This window comes from Camellia sinensis, chromosome 6, assembly GCF_055761805.1.
Source record: "Camellia sinensis isolate YWXY chromosome 6, ASM5576180v1, whole genome shotgun sequence".
NCBI classification, from domain to species: domain Eukaryota; kingdom Viridiplantae; phylum Streptophyta; class Magnoliopsida; order Ericales; family Theaceae; genus Camellia; species Camellia sinensis.
In genome coordinates this window covers 135,516,764-135,535,171 of record NC_138966.1, presented here as the reverse complement: position 1 = coordinate 135,535,171, position 18,408 = coordinate 135,516,764, and the positions used below count along the sequence as shown (strand labels likewise).

Below are 18,408 nucleotides of genomic sequence, written 5' to 3'. Positions count from 1 at the left end.
ACAAATCTGTCGAGCCTCATCAATCAAAGTCTTTCAAGTTTCATGGGTGACATTAACAAGGATTGTGCTACAAATGCTTATAGTCCCCTAGCACGTACGGACTTTCAAGATTGTGCTACAAATGCTTATAGTCCCCTAGCACGTACGGACTTTCAAGATTGTCATCAAAACAAAGCTTACTTGATACATTGCCATTCAAAACAGAGTTTATACTTGGTACATAAAATAGGGATATCATTCATGCTTAACAAATACTTTTATCAAAACAAGGCAAGCTTTATCAAAACATTATAACATAACTTTATTAAAAATACCACTCACATAGCTCTTTAGACGTCGGGGTCAAGGCAAGTCCAAGTCCTACAAATATATGGCAAAGTCTGTTGAATGCACTTTCAACCAAATTCACATGCATACAGATGATCTCGGCATCTTTCAAAACCAAGCTAAGTCAAAACAAGACACTGTTTCTCACCTTGAAAAACATGCTGGGCGACTACCAGGTCTAGGCCGAGGTCCCACACCTCCTTACCGAGGTGTTGCCTCGATGGCCACATTCAAGGAAATGAAGTCGGGAAAATCTGGGTTTCCTTCTCTTAAAGAACATGACGAACATGAAGAACATGAACATGAGGAAGATGAATGCTAAGATCATAATTTGCTATGAATTCAAAAACATGGACCTGGGTACCCATATTCAAGGATCTGGTGAGAACAAACACAAAAACATGAATCTTAATGCAAACTTTCGGATCAAACAAGACTTTTTCGTCAAGAACACATGAACACTATTTTCTCTTTCTAAAACCAACTTTAAATCAATGCATGGTGTGCAGAGCAGGTTCGATCGTGCAATGCCGCTAGATGATCAATAAGAACAACAAGAGTAGTTCAAGAATCTAACCTTAATACACGAATCTAACGGTTAGATCTCTAAGAATCAAGCTCGAAGATCCACTCCTTCACTCTAGAACTCCTTTTAGAGCTTCTCTCTCTCAAGGAAAAGATATGATACAAAAATGATAGGTTCTACTCATTGCCGGCTGTAGACGTCCCCGAACGCCCCGGGAGGGTGAGCTCCCGTTCTGTTCATTTTGGGGTCACTACAGCTCAGGACTCTCAAATTTGTCACGGTTCTAAGTCTGAACCAAAGAGTCCAAATCCGGCAAATCGTTTTGAGAAAAACAGATTTTTGAAAGAAGTGCCAAACATGGACTGCTTTGCCAGATACAGAGTCGCCACCTAAATATTTTATTTTGGGAAATTTAGGAAACCCTGACTCGTTGCCAAAGGCCACGTGTCCGTCATCACCAAAGTTGCCTCGGCTCGGGAACTTGGGTACGATTGGGGAAGGTCACTTCGTGAGCACCCCCGCTCGCCCGGTCATAGACCGGCCTCTACTAACCATGATATCTATTTTTGAAAACATTGTGAGTTCTTATTCCGGTTATTAGCCTAGGTTACTATGTGATGCGCACAGCATACAAGTATAGACCGGGTCGCCTGAATTGGAACAAAACATTTCATGTTCGCTTTTTGAAAATGGTTTGCTACCCGCAGGTAGGCTTGAAACATTTGATGATTTATTCCAATTTAAGTAACCCAACCTTCACCCACAAGCATTTAGGCAGTTATATCACATAAGCATATAGCCTCATGGTAAGCATGCTATTTATGGCAGTCACTCACACGCATGCAAGGATGCTAAAACATAAAACTTACCGAGTACTTCAAGCGAAAATAGAAACTACATTAGAAATCATGCATGAATCCTAAGTATACAGAAATGCCTAATGCAACACATGCAAAATGCAACTATAGCAGGCTCGGCTATTCTAAACATGGCATATGAGATGCTACAACTATCATGTATTCAATTTAGAATTGAAAGTACGATGCAGTTAGTATGGTGCGCCGAGCCCGGTGCATGCAAAACAGATGAATGATGCAAACATGCTGTCATACTGTATGCTAATTTAAATATGCCCTAATCTAACCATCATAAGCTGGTAAATAAAAAGGGAAGAAAGACGTGGGGTTGGAAAACATACAACACACACACGCACACTTATTACAGTTGTGCCCTCGCGCAGAGGGTCCGAATAAATATACAGTCCCGAATGAAAGAATATTACAGTCCAAATATTACAGTCCGAATATGTACAAATTCCTAATTAATTAACAAATTAACTAAGAAAATAAATAAATTGGCATGCAAGCCAGGGACTGCCTTGCTCCTGATGAATGATGCATGTCTGGGCTGCCTTCGCGGAAATCCACTGGGATGCCCCAATTAGCCTCTATTTTGTGATTTTTCTTGGAAAGCGCGCCAAACTCCGAAAATTTGCTGATTCTTCATTTTGCTGCAACAGAGAGCAGGAAAGGGGCATAGCAATGTATTTTCACAAATATATGCATGTCTCGATCCTCATGCCACCAATCACGCATATCGATGCATGATGGCCGAGGAGTCAATTTGCATTACTTAATATAGAATGAATGCACATGTACACACAACAAGAACCTAACTCCATCATGGGTAATCCGGAGTGTCGGTGACTGGGAATTGAGACACGTTCCGTCACTCGGAGTACGAAACGCACCTCGTTTCCCGTGCCCGGGCTAACTCCTATCCCGAACACGATGCAATATGCATGATATGCATGAATGCAACTAAGATACAGCCTAGCATGCACAATGCTATGAAAATGAGATGTCTCGAAATGCGTGCACAGGGGCACGCAAACCGAGGAAATGCATGAATGCGATCTAAGATACAACCTAGTATGCACTATGCTGTAAAAATGAGATGCCTCAAGATGCGTGCACACGGGCACGCAAACCGAGGCAATGACAGAATGCGATCTAAATGACATGGAAATGTGATATGGGCTTATACCAACATGAGAGAGCCTCAGCCACACTCACATAGGATGCCGATAGATAAAAATGAAGTGCCTCGAAATGCGTGCACACGGGCACGCAAATCGAGGCAATGGCATATGCAATGCAATATGACATGGAAATATGATATGGGCTTACACTAACATGAGAGAGCCTCAGCCACACTCACAGAAGAGGCCGATAGATGAAAATGAAGTGCCTCGAAATGCGTGCACACGGGCACGCAAACCGAGGCAATGGCATATGCAATGCAATGGCATGGAAATGGCATATAAACATGTTAATGGATTTTCAGCAACGAAATGTGGGGGGAAACAGCCCCGAAATGAGGCGAAAACACACCCGATGCATGGAATTTCTCCCGAAACATGAATTTTGGCATCCGAAATGGCTTATAGCTATACCAAACATGCACAATATGGACATGCAATGAAAATACAGAAGCAAGGAAATCCCAAGATAAGCATTTTTCCAGTTCAAAACATGGCCAAACAGCAAGCAAAGATAGGGCAAAACTAGCAGGCAAGAAATGGCCCTAAACATGGGATTAAGAAGCAACTCATAGCTGCTGTCCTCAAACAGGTTAGTGCCCTTCAACAAAGTTGAAGAGGAGCCCAAAATATGATATTTTCCAGAACTGTAAAAACCCCAAAAACAAACACAGGTATGGCTGCATTCCCATGCAAGAAAAAGGGCCAAAAGGTGGCCAAAGAGGCAAGTGGTATATGCAAAGCCCAAACTGAAAAATTCCCTTCTACAACATTGAAGAGGGACCAAAAATAAGCATATTTACAGAACTATAAAAACTCCAAAACAGTATACAAACATGCTAGAAATGCAATGCAAAATAAGGCTCAAAAGAGGCTATAACATGAGGTATGAAAAATATTCCACAAACAGCCAAAGACCCTTAATGAAACATGAAGAATGGGCCAAAATAAGACTATTTTCAGAACTGTAAAATGGCCAAAAACAAAAGCATGATAGGCTAACAAAACATGCAAGAATGGGGACCAAAAGAGAGATATAACATGAAGTGGCATATGGAGGTCCCAAACCATGAAAGGCCCTAAATGAAACATGAAGAATGGACCAAAATGAGACTATTTTCAGTGCTGTAAAATGGCCAAAAACCAAAGCACAATAGGCTGCCAAAGCATGCAAAAATGGGACCAAAAAGGGAGTATAAAGGCAAGTATAGCATGGAGGTCCCAAACAGTGTTGAGCCCTTCTTCAATGTTGAAGAGGGGCTCAAAATAAACCTATTATCAGTTTACAACATGCTCCAAAACAAATCACACACGAGCTAAAAATATCATGCAAGAAAATGACATTTTAGAGGGATAATGAAGCAAGTGCAAGATGGAGGGCTCAAACAGGGTTGAGCCCTTAATGAGACATGAAAATGAGCTCAAAAGAAGGCCACTTTCAGTTATGGCCGGAGCTCAAAGCAAAAAGCATAGATGGCTAAGAAATGTTGCAAAGAAAAGCTCAAAAAAGGGGAAATGGCAACTCACCCTTGGAGACAAGTCTTTTGTTGCTTCTTGGACCAAGTTGCAGCACCTTTAGCCTTTGAGAAGCCCTCCTTGTTGCTGGAAATGAAGTGGTGATGGTGGTGCTTGGTGGTGATGAAGGAATGAAGTGTGGAACTTGAATGTTTTAGGGTAGAAATGAGAGAAGGAGAGGGGAAGCAATGCAAGACTTGGAAGCAATTTTTTCTAACCTCTAATACAAGTGCTGGCCTTTGGTTATATGGACCAAAAAAGAGGGGCAAAAGGTGGGGGAAAATGAGGCAAGCTTTCCCCCACAAAATATCCCCCGAATATAGATATTTTCTGGGGGATAAAGCTATACAGCTGTAAAGTGAACAGTGTGAGGATCATGGCCGGCCAAGTATTTTTGTTGCAGGTGGCCGGCCGGCCACATCCCCTAACCGGCCGGCTAGGGGTCAAAAGGGTCAAGCTGGTTTAGTGGCCGGCCACCACATGATGGTGTCCTCCCATGTGTGTACAATACAACCCTGTGGTTAAAAGTCCAAGAAAGTGGCTCAAGGGTGTTCAACATTAGCTCGGAAAGAGGGGTTCAAAAGGGTCAGGTGGAATTACTGGCCGGCCACCAACTTTTAGGGTCCTCCCATGTGTGTACATCACAAGTATGTGGTTCAAAGTTCAAGAAAGTGGGCCCAAGGTGTTCAACATTAGCCCGGAAGGAGGGGTTCAAAAGGGTCAGGTGGAATTACTGGCCGGCCACCAACTTTTAGGGTCCTCCCATGTGTGTACATCACAAGTATGTGGTTCAAAGTTCAAGAAAGTGGGCCCAAGGTGTTCAACATTAGCCCGGAAGTGTGAAAAACGGGCGTCGGAAGGCGTCGGAGGATATATAACTGGTTGCTGCAATAATTACTGGCCTCCCACCCTTCAGTGACCTTCCCAGTGATAAAACAGAGGTACCTGCCAAAAATGAACGAAAACCGTTGCAAAACGAATGTTCGGGGGCCAAAACGCGCAGTTCGAGGTCCCGAAAATGGGCTGTTAAGCACCGAAAATGGCATTCGGCCACGAAGTGGGTTTCTCAGACCCCAGTGTCCCTCAAAAGGGAGTAGAAAGGAAGTATGCCAAAAATCAGAACAAACGGAGATGGTTAGGCGGTCCCGAACCGAGGCACACAGCCTGACGGCTCCGAAAACCGGGAACCGGACTCCGAAATGGGCAAAATGGCCTACGGCCACCAAATGTAGCCCACGGCCACTGAGAGATGGTCTGCGGGACCTCTCCCTCCCCTCAGGAAAAGAAACAAAGAAAACCGAGGCTGGTTCGCAAACCGAGGCAAAGCACAAAAGAGGGTTCGGAAGTCCGGAGGCAGGGCTCACGGCCGCAACTCTGAAACTTCTGAACGAGCACATTATGCAACATCACCAAGCGCTCAATCAGTGACGTCTGAGTCTTAAGGTCGATCAAAAATGGGGTGTCTACAGTTGCCCCTCTTGGACAGAACTCGAAAGTCACAAGTGACGGGAGTGAATGTCAAAGCCTAGAGACGACCCATTTTTGACAAGGCCGAAGACTTAGACAAACGTACAAAGTAAACAGAGATGTGCCCGCAGGCAGGGGGGCAAAATGCAAAGCGATATGAACAGAGCCGGAGGTAACTCAATGGTCATGCAAATGCAGCAAGCTGTAATGAAGCAAGTATTCGCAAATTGATGCAACAGTTTTAAGCAAGAATGCAAGGCAACAACTACATTTCATGCAGTTAAGAATGCGGAGGATTATTCAATCCCCGCCACGTCTCACTCGGAGAAGATACGATACCTGCGCGATTCGTCCGGTCACACCAGCCTCAATTGAACCGTACATACAATATCGTGCCTGCAAAAGAGAGAAATTGTAACAAGTACAGTATGCTACCAACATATATTTAATGTGATTCCGAAAGTTTGACACACGCAGTGCCGGTGAGTGAATGCATCGCAATGCAAGAGTGGAACATGCGTGACAACGCATGCTCAAGCACAGAAGTATGGTCAACATCAAGGAATGTGCATAATAATGCAAGTATGCGCATGAGAATGCAAGTTATGTGCATGATAGTGCAAAGCGAGCCTAAATCAGGGTGCTCGTTTGTCACGAAATAACGAGTACGGAAATGCGTGTTTCGGCGAAGGCGACTCAATCACGGCCTCCGATCCACTTCCTGGAAAGGCTACAACTCATTCAAAAAGGATACACTTTGATTTTGATGAATGATGATGAGACACATGTCAGATCTTGAAGCTGAAGTTCCGGCGGAGCAATTTCGCGACCGGAAGTGTACTTTTCTTGAACTTTTTCAGGTCCCGGGAACTCCAATCTTCCTCAAAATTTGCAGGGAGCTAGGTGAGCCTGTGAGGGACATGGCCGGCCAGTTTTATGAGGGATAGGGGGTGGCCGGCTGGTTTTTCAAAAAGTAAATGGCTGGCCGGCCAGTTTTCCAAAAAGGAAATGGCTGGCCGGCTAGAAAAGGTGGCCGGCCGGCCATATGCCCAAATCCGAGGGCATTTTGGTCCTTTCACCTCCTTTCTTCATTCTCCTTCATCCCAAGACTTGGAGCCTATATAATGCAGCCAAGATCTTCTCCTCTCTTGCCTCCTACAACACTTTCTTCTCCAGATCTGAGTTCCATACGCGTTTTCCAACGCCCCACGCAAGTTGTTTTCGCAAAAATATTCAGTTTCAAGCACTTTGAAGCGATTAAATTTCGGTTTCGGAGCTTCTTTTCTCATTTTCGCCACTTGAGGTAAGTTTGTCTCAATATTTGGAAGATTTTCTCGGGAGTTGACTTTTGTTGACTTTTTCATTTCCCGAGAGTTGACTTTTGTTGACTTTTTCCAATTTTGGCTCATTTTCGCTCATTTTTGCTCCTTTTGCAGATTCTTTGAAAATGGCGGGTAATTCTCCCCACGGCGGAGGCTTTCCAGGTGCCGGAGACGATTTTGATCCCATGACTCTACCCCCGAGGGTCTGCCCTTTTATTCCCGGGAGGTACGCTCCGCCAGCACATGTCCTTCCGCGTGCCGTTTTCCGTCATTTCACTAATTTTGATGAGCGAGCACCTGGGGATCTGCTTCTCCGAGAGCCAGAGCATCACCTCTCTCATGAGGCCCGAGAGGTATTTACTTCATTTTCTGCATTTTTCGTACATTTCGCGCCTTTGCCATGCTTGAATACACAGTTTAGCTTATGACATAGTACTTTGCTTGCATCCTGAACATGTAGTTTAAACACTCGAATTTCTGAACACTCGGCTCATTAATTAATTGCGAACGCACAGTACACATTAGTTAAGAGGTGAACACACGGCTCAAACACTGATTTGTCGAACACACAGCCCGAATTCGAAAGTGAACACACGGCCCACACTTTAAATTTTCTGAACACACAGCCCAGATTAGAATAGTGAACACGCAGCCCACACTGATTGAAAGTTGAACACGCAGCCCAAACTTTAAATTTTCTGAACACACAGCCCAGATTAGAATAGTGAACACGCAGCCCACACTGATTGAAAGTTGAACACGCAGCCCAAACTTCAAATTTTCTGAACACACAGCCCAGATTAGAATAGTGAACACGCAGCCCACACTGATTAAAAGTTGAACACGCAGCCCAAACTTCAAATTTTCTGAACACACAGCCCAGATTAGAATAGTGAACACGCAGCCCACACTGATTGAAAGTTGAACACGCAGCCCAAACTTCAAATTTTCTGAACACACAGCCCAGATTAGAATAGTGAACACGCAGCCCACACTGATTGAAAGTTGAACACGCAGCCCAAACTTCAAATTTTCTGAACACACAGCCCAGATTAGAATAGTGAACACGCAGCCCACACTGATTGAAAGTTGAACACGCAGCCCAAACTTCAAATTTTTTGAACACGCAGCCCAGATTAAATAGTGAACACACAGCCCACACTGATTGAAAGTTGAACACGCAGCCCAAACTTCAAATTTTCTGAACACACAGCCCAGATTAGAATAGTGAACACGCAGCCCACACTGATTGAAAGTTGAACACGCAGCCCAAACTTCAAATTTTCTGAACACGCAGCCCAGATTAGAATAGTGAACACGCAGCCCACACTGATTGAAAGTTGAACACGCAGCCCAAACTTCAAATTTTCTGAACACGCAGCCCAGATTAGAATAATGAACACGCAGCCCACACTGATTGAAAGTTGCTTATACTGAACACACAGTTCGTACACTTCACTTCTGAACACACGGCTACTTCATTTTATTTGCATGCAGCTTATTTCACTTCATCGGCACACAGCCCATTTCATTCCATTGGCACGTAGCCCAGTTCATTTCATTGGCACGCAGCCCATTTCATTTCATCGGCACGCAGCCCATTTCATTTCATCGGCACACAGCCCATTTCATTTCATTATTGAGACATGTATTCATTCTGAATGCAGGTTGGTTCTCGCAGTGTACGGGGATATGGCTCCACTACCGCGAGGGATTGGTATGCTGAGCTCCCGGAGGCTGTCCGGGATTTAGTAGACTTGGCAGGATTCGGGACCTTCTGCGCTGGATTATCACGTTGTCCTGCCAGGAGGGCACTGATGGCAACCTTGGTAGAGAGATGGTGGGACACCACCAACTCCTTTCATTTCTCTGCCACTGGAGACATGACCATGACGCCTCTGGACTTCGCTGTGTTGACCGCCCTGGACATAGGAGGTTGGTCCATCCCCTATGATGAGGATATGGGTGAGTGGGAGGCCGCTTGGATGTATCTATTTGGGGCTCGCCCGCCTGTTGACAGGGTTTCTGGGAGAGTCCGATACACTTGGTTCTCTTCCCACTTTCGGCGGGCGGAGATGGTGCCCGAGACTCCGGAGGAGACGGAGCAGTACGCTCATGGTTTCCTTATGTTCCTCTTCGGGACTACCCTGTTCGCCGATAGAGGGAACACAGTCGGGCTATACCTGCTGAGCGCTCTGGTTAACCTATCACAGGTCAGTCGATATGACTGGGGTGGCGCCGGCCTGGCTACCCTTTACATTTATATGAGCGCGACCTCCCGCGGGCGGGGAGATTTACTTGGCGGCTACTGGAGAGCTTGGGAGGTACTTTTCTGTCCCCTTGATTTACATTTCTGCTCTTCATTACTGGTACATTGCACACACAGCGCACTTTTACAGTCTGTATTTTGCTCTCAGCATTTCGTACTTACATTCTACACTGCTTTTCTCAGCTATGGGTCTATGTATACTTCCCAGCATTAGCCCCAGAGTTGGAGGTGGCAGGGCCCCCCATGACCCTATATTCACTAGTGTTTGAGGGCCCGCACCGGCCGAGATGCCGAGAGTCTCTCCCTTACTTGAGACAGTATTTTGACACTGTGCGACAGTCGGAGGTACTTCAGAACTTTCAGTTCCTTTCATTTTCATCTTTGATTTGCTCTGTATATTCTCGATTTTTGATTGGTTTATGCATTTATCATCCGCAGATCACATGGCAGCCCTGGGCGCCCCTGGGTGATGGTCTCCGACTTCAGTATACTGGAGGGTCGGACACCTCCCAGTATAGGGTCCTGCTCGAAGGGCCGGTTGGCAGGGCATGGTTTCTGGGGGAACGCTTTCTGCGTCAGGTATGGGGGTATCTTTCTCAGGATCCTCCCGCAGTACCCCCAGTCAGTATGCGGACTGCTGACAGGCTCTCTTTCTCAGAGGTAGTCGGCGCTATGCTGGGTAGCGATGCTTTGCTATATCTCGAGGAGGGGGATTACAACACTTACCGTCATACATATTTGATGCCTCCATTGACGGGAGCTCGTACCCCGATGACGAGGCCTGCTGGTATGTCATCCTCGGGCCAAGCCCGGGCTCGGGCTGCAGACGCCCCTCCCACCAGCGGGGCTGGTGCATCTAGAGGTGGGGGTAGACCGGTTCCTCCGATTCCGTCGACTTATCCTCATCCTGGATGGCCAGATATGCCAACCGAGTTGATGGCGTGGCAGTATGGGGCTATCTCTCCGACCCCGATCCCGCTAGAGCCTCCGATGCCCAGTGATCGATACGCCATTGATCCTGACTCACCGCTGGTATGCTCCACTGTTTTTTCATTCATCATTCAGATGTTTAGACATTCTTTTGTTCACTGATGATTATGAGCTCATATTTGCAGCCACCGCGAGGGTACATGGAGGAGGTGGTTGGACTGGTGGCCATACTCGAGGGCATGGTCCTGCGGAGGGAGGCACAGTTGTCTATCGCGGGCATTCAGGTACCCTTCAGTTTTCTGGCATTTATCATACTTCTGATGACATGCTGATTTCTACTACATCGATAGACTACTTGTGTAGAGCACATTTGACACCCACCCCACTTGTACACTGTATTTACATGCACCCACTTCACGTAGCCTTTGCTTGTATCTGCATCTGATGTATATATTTGGACTGATGTATTTGAATTGAACTCTTTGTTTTCAGATGCCTTCATGGTCCGGTCAACCGCAGGCCAGGCCACCTGGGCCTCCTTGGGGAGCTGGGCCATCTGGGCCTTTTCAGGGAGTTGGGTCATCCGGGCCTTTTCAGGGGGCTGGGCCATCCCGGCCTTTCTGAGGAGCCGGGCCATCTAGGCCTTTTCGAGGAGCTCGAGAAGGGCCTGTCCGCAGACGCAGGGCTCACGTTGTAGAGGCGGAGCCTGATGAGGAGGAGGAGGAGGAGGATGATGAGGAGGAGGAGGAGGCTACCGACCGTCAGTCAGAGACATCTGCTGAGGAGGGGGGCTCCGGTCTTGGTTCGGGGAACAGAGGCGAGGCTGAGGGGGATCCTGAGGATGACAGCTCCGACCCAGATGATGATGATGGTGCAGAGGTTGTCCCGCAGAAGAGGATGAGGAGTGCTTCTCATTCCCGCTCCCGAGGACATTGATGCCGCTGTTTCCTGCTTTATTTTTCTTTTTGCTAGTAGTTTGTAGCACTTTGCACATTGTTAGGCAGTTTTATTTTTTGTAAAACTTGTACCTTTGTTTGTTGTAAAACATGATGGAATGAAACAACTTTTGAAAAGGTGTTTGTATTTTAAACTTTTAGCATCGTATCGCATCATTTTATTTTGCACAAAAATGAAATAGAATGGTAATGTGCATTGTGTAATCACCAAGTCAGGTAGTGAACCGACGCAACAAACTAAGCAACTCAACTTACTAAGATATAACAGAACCTTAGGAAGCTTACAACTCAATAAACAAAATGCAATAACGTTGACAACGCAAATAAACAAGACTTAAAAAAAATTGCTTAAACAGAGCGCAATGACTCAAAAACACGAAACACGTCCGCTCGACAAACAACTCGATAAGCAAAACAACAACTCGATAAACAAAACTCGGCAACAACAGAGTGTACTTCGGACGATCTGGGCACCGGAACGCATCCGAAACAGAGGGAAATGAAGGCCTTTGACTCTCCCGTTGCATGGAAATGCTTGAAACTTTCCCTCGAAGGGTAAAACAGGGCCAAGGGGATACACTGCAGCATTGCCGGCCACCTTTGGGAGCCGGCCGGCCAATTTTGTGGAGAGAGGGAGCCGGCCGGCCAGTTTTGTAAAAAGTAAATGGCCGGCCAGCCAGAAAAGGTGGTCGGCCGGCCACTTATTCCTGCAGCCACCTGGTTTTTGACACGTGTCCCCGTGAATAGTGTTTTTCCCTCTATAAAAGCCTCAACTTCGGGAACATTCATTTCATCTTAGTTTTACACAAAGATGGAGACGTTTCTCGCGGAAAATCTCACATCTTGGATCTCTTCTCTAGATGGCTCGGAAAAGCTGAACTTCCGGGGTTTCGGCTTGAATGCACTATTCACGCTGAGCCGTACCCCGCTACAGCTCCCTTTTCTCCATGCCGCGGCAAGGTTCTGGAACCCAGTGACGCACATTTTTAGCTTTGGCGGCCAAGAGATGTGTCCCACTTTCGAAGATTTTCAGGTTTTGATGGAGTGTGAATGCTCTGAAGTGATCTTCCCCCAGCTCCGTTTTGGCCATGCTCAGGCTTTAGGGCGGATGTGTGGGCTCACAGCGCATGACGCTCGATCTCTGATCTGCAATGGGGAACTGGACATCCTCGGCTTGATCCATCGTTTTTCCGACGCCGGTGACCGTAGCAACCATTATTGGCAGGGTTTCCGGCAGCACGCCCTCTGCTTGTGTTTGTTGTCTCACTTTCTGCTTTCCTCAGGCTTCGGCGGGGCTAGCATTCGCCTGATTGAAGTCGCCCAAGGCTTGAGAGAGGGAAAGAGCTGCATCGTTATGACCTTGGCCGAGACGCTGATGGGTTTAGATTCTGTCTATCGCCGGGAGGCGACTAGGTTTGCTGGGAGTCCACTGCTGCTGCAGGTAATGTTTCCCACCCAACCTTACAGATATATTTTGCTCACATCACTCGACCCTCAGGCTCGGTTTTTCTCACAAAACCCTTGTCTTACTTTTCCCTCATCGTACATCTCTCTGTTCTTTATTCTCTCATTTTCCATCCCTCCCCCAGGTATGGTTAATGGACAAGTTGCAGGTTGTGGACTCTTGCCCGGTCTATTCAGCTCGAGGCTACTTCTTTCGGCAGCGCCTAGTCAATGCTCTTGACGAAAGGTGGTGGTTTGATTGGATGCGCAATTTGTCTACAGACCGCATCGCTTGGCGTTGTCCTTGGCTCAACCTCCCGGCAATGAGCTATAGTATGTCCCGTCTGATTGGGATCCAATTGATTGGTCTAACCCATTGCGTATTCTATTTTCCGTTCCGGTTCCTGCGTCAGTTCGGTCATGATCAGACCTGCCTACCGGAGGGGATTGAGTACCCAGCCGCTTTCCGAGTCCGGAGTGCACAGCTTGCCCGATATGCCACAGCATGGAGGACTAGAGAGCTCCTGGCCCCTGCTTCCACTTTCAGTTGCACTTTGTCCGATGAGTGCTTGGATTGGCTCAACGAGGAGGCACAGGTTGGGCCTAGCTTGGCATCAGATGCTTCGTCCAGCTCTGGGAGGGGACGCAGAGATACTTGATTCAACTATGCCCCAAATTTATTGCTTATTTAGCATTTTCAAGTTTTCTTTATGAACGTACTAAAAAGCAACCTCGATTGTAATGCAAGAGCAGGAGAACTCTGTTTTGAAATCAATGAAATTGATGGTTATGGTACTGAAAATTTTCCGCTTTGGTCCAAAAATGGTCTTAGTCGTAAAAAGATTAATTTGAACAAAGTCAACTTTTATTAAAACTTTTCAAAACTATTTTCGATGTGGGTCAGAACTGGACACGCCGAAGATCTGTCACTGAGATGCACAACCCCAGATCCCTGCAACTGGAAAGTTGCCCCTAGTCTGAAGAACAATGTGGCACTTCATGGCAGCGGAAAGTTGCCCCTAGTCTGAGTAACTTTGCACCGTCGCGGCAACGGAAAGTTGCCCCTAGTCTGAACAGCACTGTACTGGAGATCGCGATAAATGCTGATGGACAAAGATGACTGAGATGATCAGAATGGACAAAGTTGATCGGGGAAAAGTTTATGGCTGAACTTCAAGGTGAAGTTGCCTATGTATCCCAAAGATGGGAATCAAGCCTTACGTAGTTCAGGCCAAGGTTCACTCGAGTATTTTCACTCTCCTTTTGCGCTCTAACTTTTGCCAAGGCTGCCCTTTGCGGGTTTTCAACCTTGCGAGCTCAGTTTTTAAATTTTCTAATTTTTTGTGCTCTGACTTTTGCCTAGGTCGCCCTTTCGGGTTTTCAGCCTAGCGAGCCTCTCAAGGGTAATATTTCTTCAACTTGTCCATATTGATCGGTTGTGAGAACTCCAAGCCATCTAGATCCATCAGAACCACAGCTCCACCTGACCAGATAGCTTTGATGATGTAAGGACCAGTCCAATTGGGTTTGAACTTGCCCCTTGGGTCGTGGATGGGAGCTCGGTTGTCTTTGAGCACCAAATCTCCTTCTTTCAGATTCCTGGACTTAACCTTCTTGTTGAAAGCCCGGGCAATTCTGCGTTGATAGCCTTGGATGTGGTACAGTGCTTTCAGTCTTCTTTCATCAAAGAGCATGAGTTCTTCGAATCTGCTTTGCTGCCAATCTGCTTCGGCTATTTGGCATTCAGCCAATACTCGTAACGACGGAACCTCAATCTCGATGGATAGGACAGCCTCCATTCCATAGACCAATGAATATGGAGTCGCCCCAGTAGAAGTTCTGATTGAAGTCCTGTAGCCCCACAGAGCAAATGGCAGCTTGTCTGGCCAATCCCGGTAGGTTCCCACCATCTTCTGCAGTATATGCTTGATATTCTTGTTGGCGGCCTCAACCGCTCCGTTGGTCTGCGGCCGGTATGTAGATGACTTATGGAAAGCCACATTGTATTTTTCCAACAAGTCTATCACTTCTTTCTTGAAGTGGGAACCATTATCTGAAATTATCTCGTTTGGCACCCCGTAGCGACAGATGATGTTGTTTCTGATGAACTTTACGACGTGCGACGCCTTCAACACCGCGTATGATTGGGCCTCGACCCACTTTGTGAAATAATCTATCGCTACTAGGATAAACTCATGCCCGTTTGACCCCTTCGGGGTAACAGCTCCGATCACATCAATTCCCCAAACCGAAAAAGGCCATGGCGAAGTCATGTTGTACAGCTTTGACGGCGGGATGTTCATGCGGTTCGCATGAATTTGACACTTGTGGCATCGCCGAACAAAACTAGTACAATTCTCCTCCATGGTTGACCAGTAGTAGCCCTGTCTGAGGATCTTTCTGGCCAGCATTACTCCATTCATATGTGCACCGCACTCCCCTCCATGGATGGCCTCCATCAGGCGCTTCGACTCTTCAGCTTCTACACAGAGCTTATGCATTCCCAGATGGCCCCTTTTGTACAGCTTACCCCCGCAGATGATAAATTGAGCAGCCATTCTTCTGATGGCCCTCTTATCCTTGGCATTTGCCCCTAGTGGATACGTCTCCTTTTCCAAGAAGTTCCAGATGTCGTAGTACCAGGGGTTGTCGTCTTGAGCCTCATTTATGGCGGAAATCGACTCGTATGCTGGCACAAACTTCTGATCAATAATGACTGGACGCATCCGGACTCCGGACGAGATGTCTATCATGGAAGATAGAGTTGCTAGTGAATATGCGAACCTGTTGTTCTCTCTTACGAGGTGGGTGAAATTTAGCTTCTCAAATCGAGGAATTAACAAATCCAAGGTTTGGTGGTAAATTATCATCCTTTCCTCCTTGACTTTCCAATCTCCTTTTGCTTGAGACACAACAAGGTTTGAGTCCCCAATGACGTCCAACCGTCTTGCTCCTAGTTCTAGGGCTGCTTCCAGGCCAGCAATACATGCCTCATACTCTGAACTGGAGCTTGAATGCTAAAGGGATACGGGAATCGTCAGGCGCTATCAGCAACACCCCTATCCCATACCCATACTGGTTTGACGCTTCGTCAAAGTACATCGTCCAAGTTTCATCTTCGACGTGCAGAATGGCTTCATCTGGGAATAGGTACTCAACCGCTTCATCCCCCTCAACCGGGTGGTCGGCAAGGAACTCTGCTACCGCTCTTCCTTTTACTGACTTGCGCGTTACATACTTCAAATCAAATTCGGAGAGCAACAGCAGCCAACGAGCTAGCCTACCCGTAAGTGCTGGTTTCTCGAAAAGATATTTGATGGGATCCAATCGTGAAACCAACATTACGGAGTGAGCTAACAGGTAGTGCCGCAGCTTCCTGGTTGCCCATACCAAGGCCAAACAAGCCTTCTCCAGCGGTGTATAGCGGGTCTCGTAATCCAGCATCTTTTTGCTCAGATAGTAGATGGCCCTTTCCACTTTGTCTTCTGATTCCTGCGCGAGCATGCAGCCCATGGTAGTCTCAGTTACCGAAAGGTACAATATCAACGGTCTCCCCGGCTCTGGTGGTGACAACACGGGCGGGTTCTGTAGATATTCTTTGATCTGCTCAAAAGCTGCTTGACATCGGCCGTCCCATTGGAATTTCTTTCCTTTCTTCAGGAGACCAAAAAGTGGTTCACAAGTCAAGGTTAATTTAGAAATAAACCGTCTTATGAATTGCACTTTACCTAGAAAGCCTCGCACCTCCTTTTCAGTCCTTGGTGGTGGCATTTCTAAGATGGCCTTGATTTTGGAAGGGTCGACCTCGATGCCCCTTTGTGTAATCAGAAACCCTAGCATCTTCCCTGCTGTAACACCAAACGTGCACTTCTGGGGATTCAATCGCAGCCGAAACTCTCTGATCCTTTGAAAGAATTTTTGTAAGGCGGTGTAGTGGCCCTCTCTTTCTTTGGACTTGACAATCATGTCGTCCACATACACCTCGACCTCTTTATGGATCATATCATGCAATATTGTAGTTGCTGCCCGTTGATAAGTAGCTCCAGCATTCTTCAACCCGAATGGCATCACTCTATAACAATATGTACCCCACGGGGTAGTGAACGCAGTCTTCTCCCGGTCTTCGGGTGCCATTACTATCTGATTATAGCCTGAGAAACCATCCATAAACGAAAGCAAAGCGTGTCCTGCCGTGAAATCCACCAATTCATCAATGTGTGGCAAGGGAAAGTCGTCCTTCAGACTGGCCCTGTTCAAATCTCTGAAGTCTACACAGACCCGAATTCTGCCGTCCTTCTTTGGCACCGGAACAATGTTGCGTCAATTTGCTTGGTGACTTCTTCCTTAATTTTGAGAGCCCAGTCCGGGCGAATCCTTCTGAGTTTCTGTTTGACAGGGCGGGCCTCGGGATCAAGAGGGATCCGGTGCTGTACAATCTCAGGATCGATTCCAGGTATGTCTTCGTAGGACCACGCGAAAACATCTTTGAAATCTTTTAATAAAGCGACTAAGCGCTCGCGCTCCTCCGAAGACAACGTGGACCCGATCTGGACCAGCCGCGGGTCCTTCTCAGTACCAACATTCACAGTAGTGATTTCATCCATTAAAGGTTTAATAAATCTTTCCTGCTCTTGATCAATTAACCGTTGCAAAACTGGGGGAATTTCTCCCTCGTTGTTTTCATCAAAATTTTGAAAATCCTGATTTAAGCAATAAATCAAAGGCACAGAAAAATACTCAGAAACCACATCCACATCATTCTCATTAAATATTTCCAAGCCGTCAGATTCCTCTGTTACAACAGACTCAAAATAAAATGAAAATGACGACCTGGACAGGACTGTGGCATCCGGGTTATCACCCCCAGGAATACCGGACTCAGACTTAGTCGAGCTGGAATCTGATTCCGACGCACAAAATTCGGTGGAATCAGATTCCGGCTCACTACCTGACCCGGAGCTGCTAGATAAAAAGCCTTCTTCATATTGCCAGATGAGAGAAGGTGCGATAGATGCATCCAAGATCGGCTCTGGAAAGCCCACAGCTATTTCATCTCCAATCATAGAAACCGAAGAGTTATCCCCCAAGCACTCTTGGTCGATCGGAGGATCTGATAGTAGACTCGCCAGTGCTACCCCTTTTTTAAACTCTGTGCTCTCAGGATCCACTGCTCTGCACTGCTCAACCTTAGTTGGTGGGTCTGTCTGCGCTTCGGCAACGTCATCCCCAGGTAATTGTAAATCGAAGAAGATTTCGAAACCAGGCACGCGCTTCTTCTCCGCGTTCAGCCATGGCTCTGGGAAGCCACAGAATGGAAAATCTTCCCCCTCCCGGACGAAGCGTCCATTTAGGGTACCCCAGATAGGCCTATGCATTAACTCAAATGGCTTCCCAGCCTTCTTTGCCCTGGCTCTTCCGGCCATTTCTTTTCCTTTCCTCACCCAGTCCTCTTTGGTGGGCAGATAACCCAGTCCAAAGGTGTGAGGGTTGTGTGGCACTTCGGCCAACACTGAGACGCCCTTCCGGCCGCTTCTCCCTAATCCCATCCCGGGAGTATGTTTTAGCTTGTTCATGAGGTAGATAGATTGAGCACTAACGTACATACCCTTATT

The 18,408-nt window shown here is 46.8% G+C and overlaps 1 long non-coding RNA gene across 1 annotated transcript; it reads left to right on the top strand.

The window, feature by feature from the left end:
• The first annotated feature begins 10,581 nt into the window (after positions 1-10,581).
• LOC145792397 (uncharacterized) lies at positions 10,582-11,489 on the top strand. Its single transcript, XR_014331797.1, has 2 exons — positions 10,582-10,681; positions 10,890-11,489. It is a non-coding gene; the product is annotated as an uncharacterized LOC145792397 (long non-coding RNA).
• Positions 11,490-18,408: the final 6,919 nt, after the last annotated feature.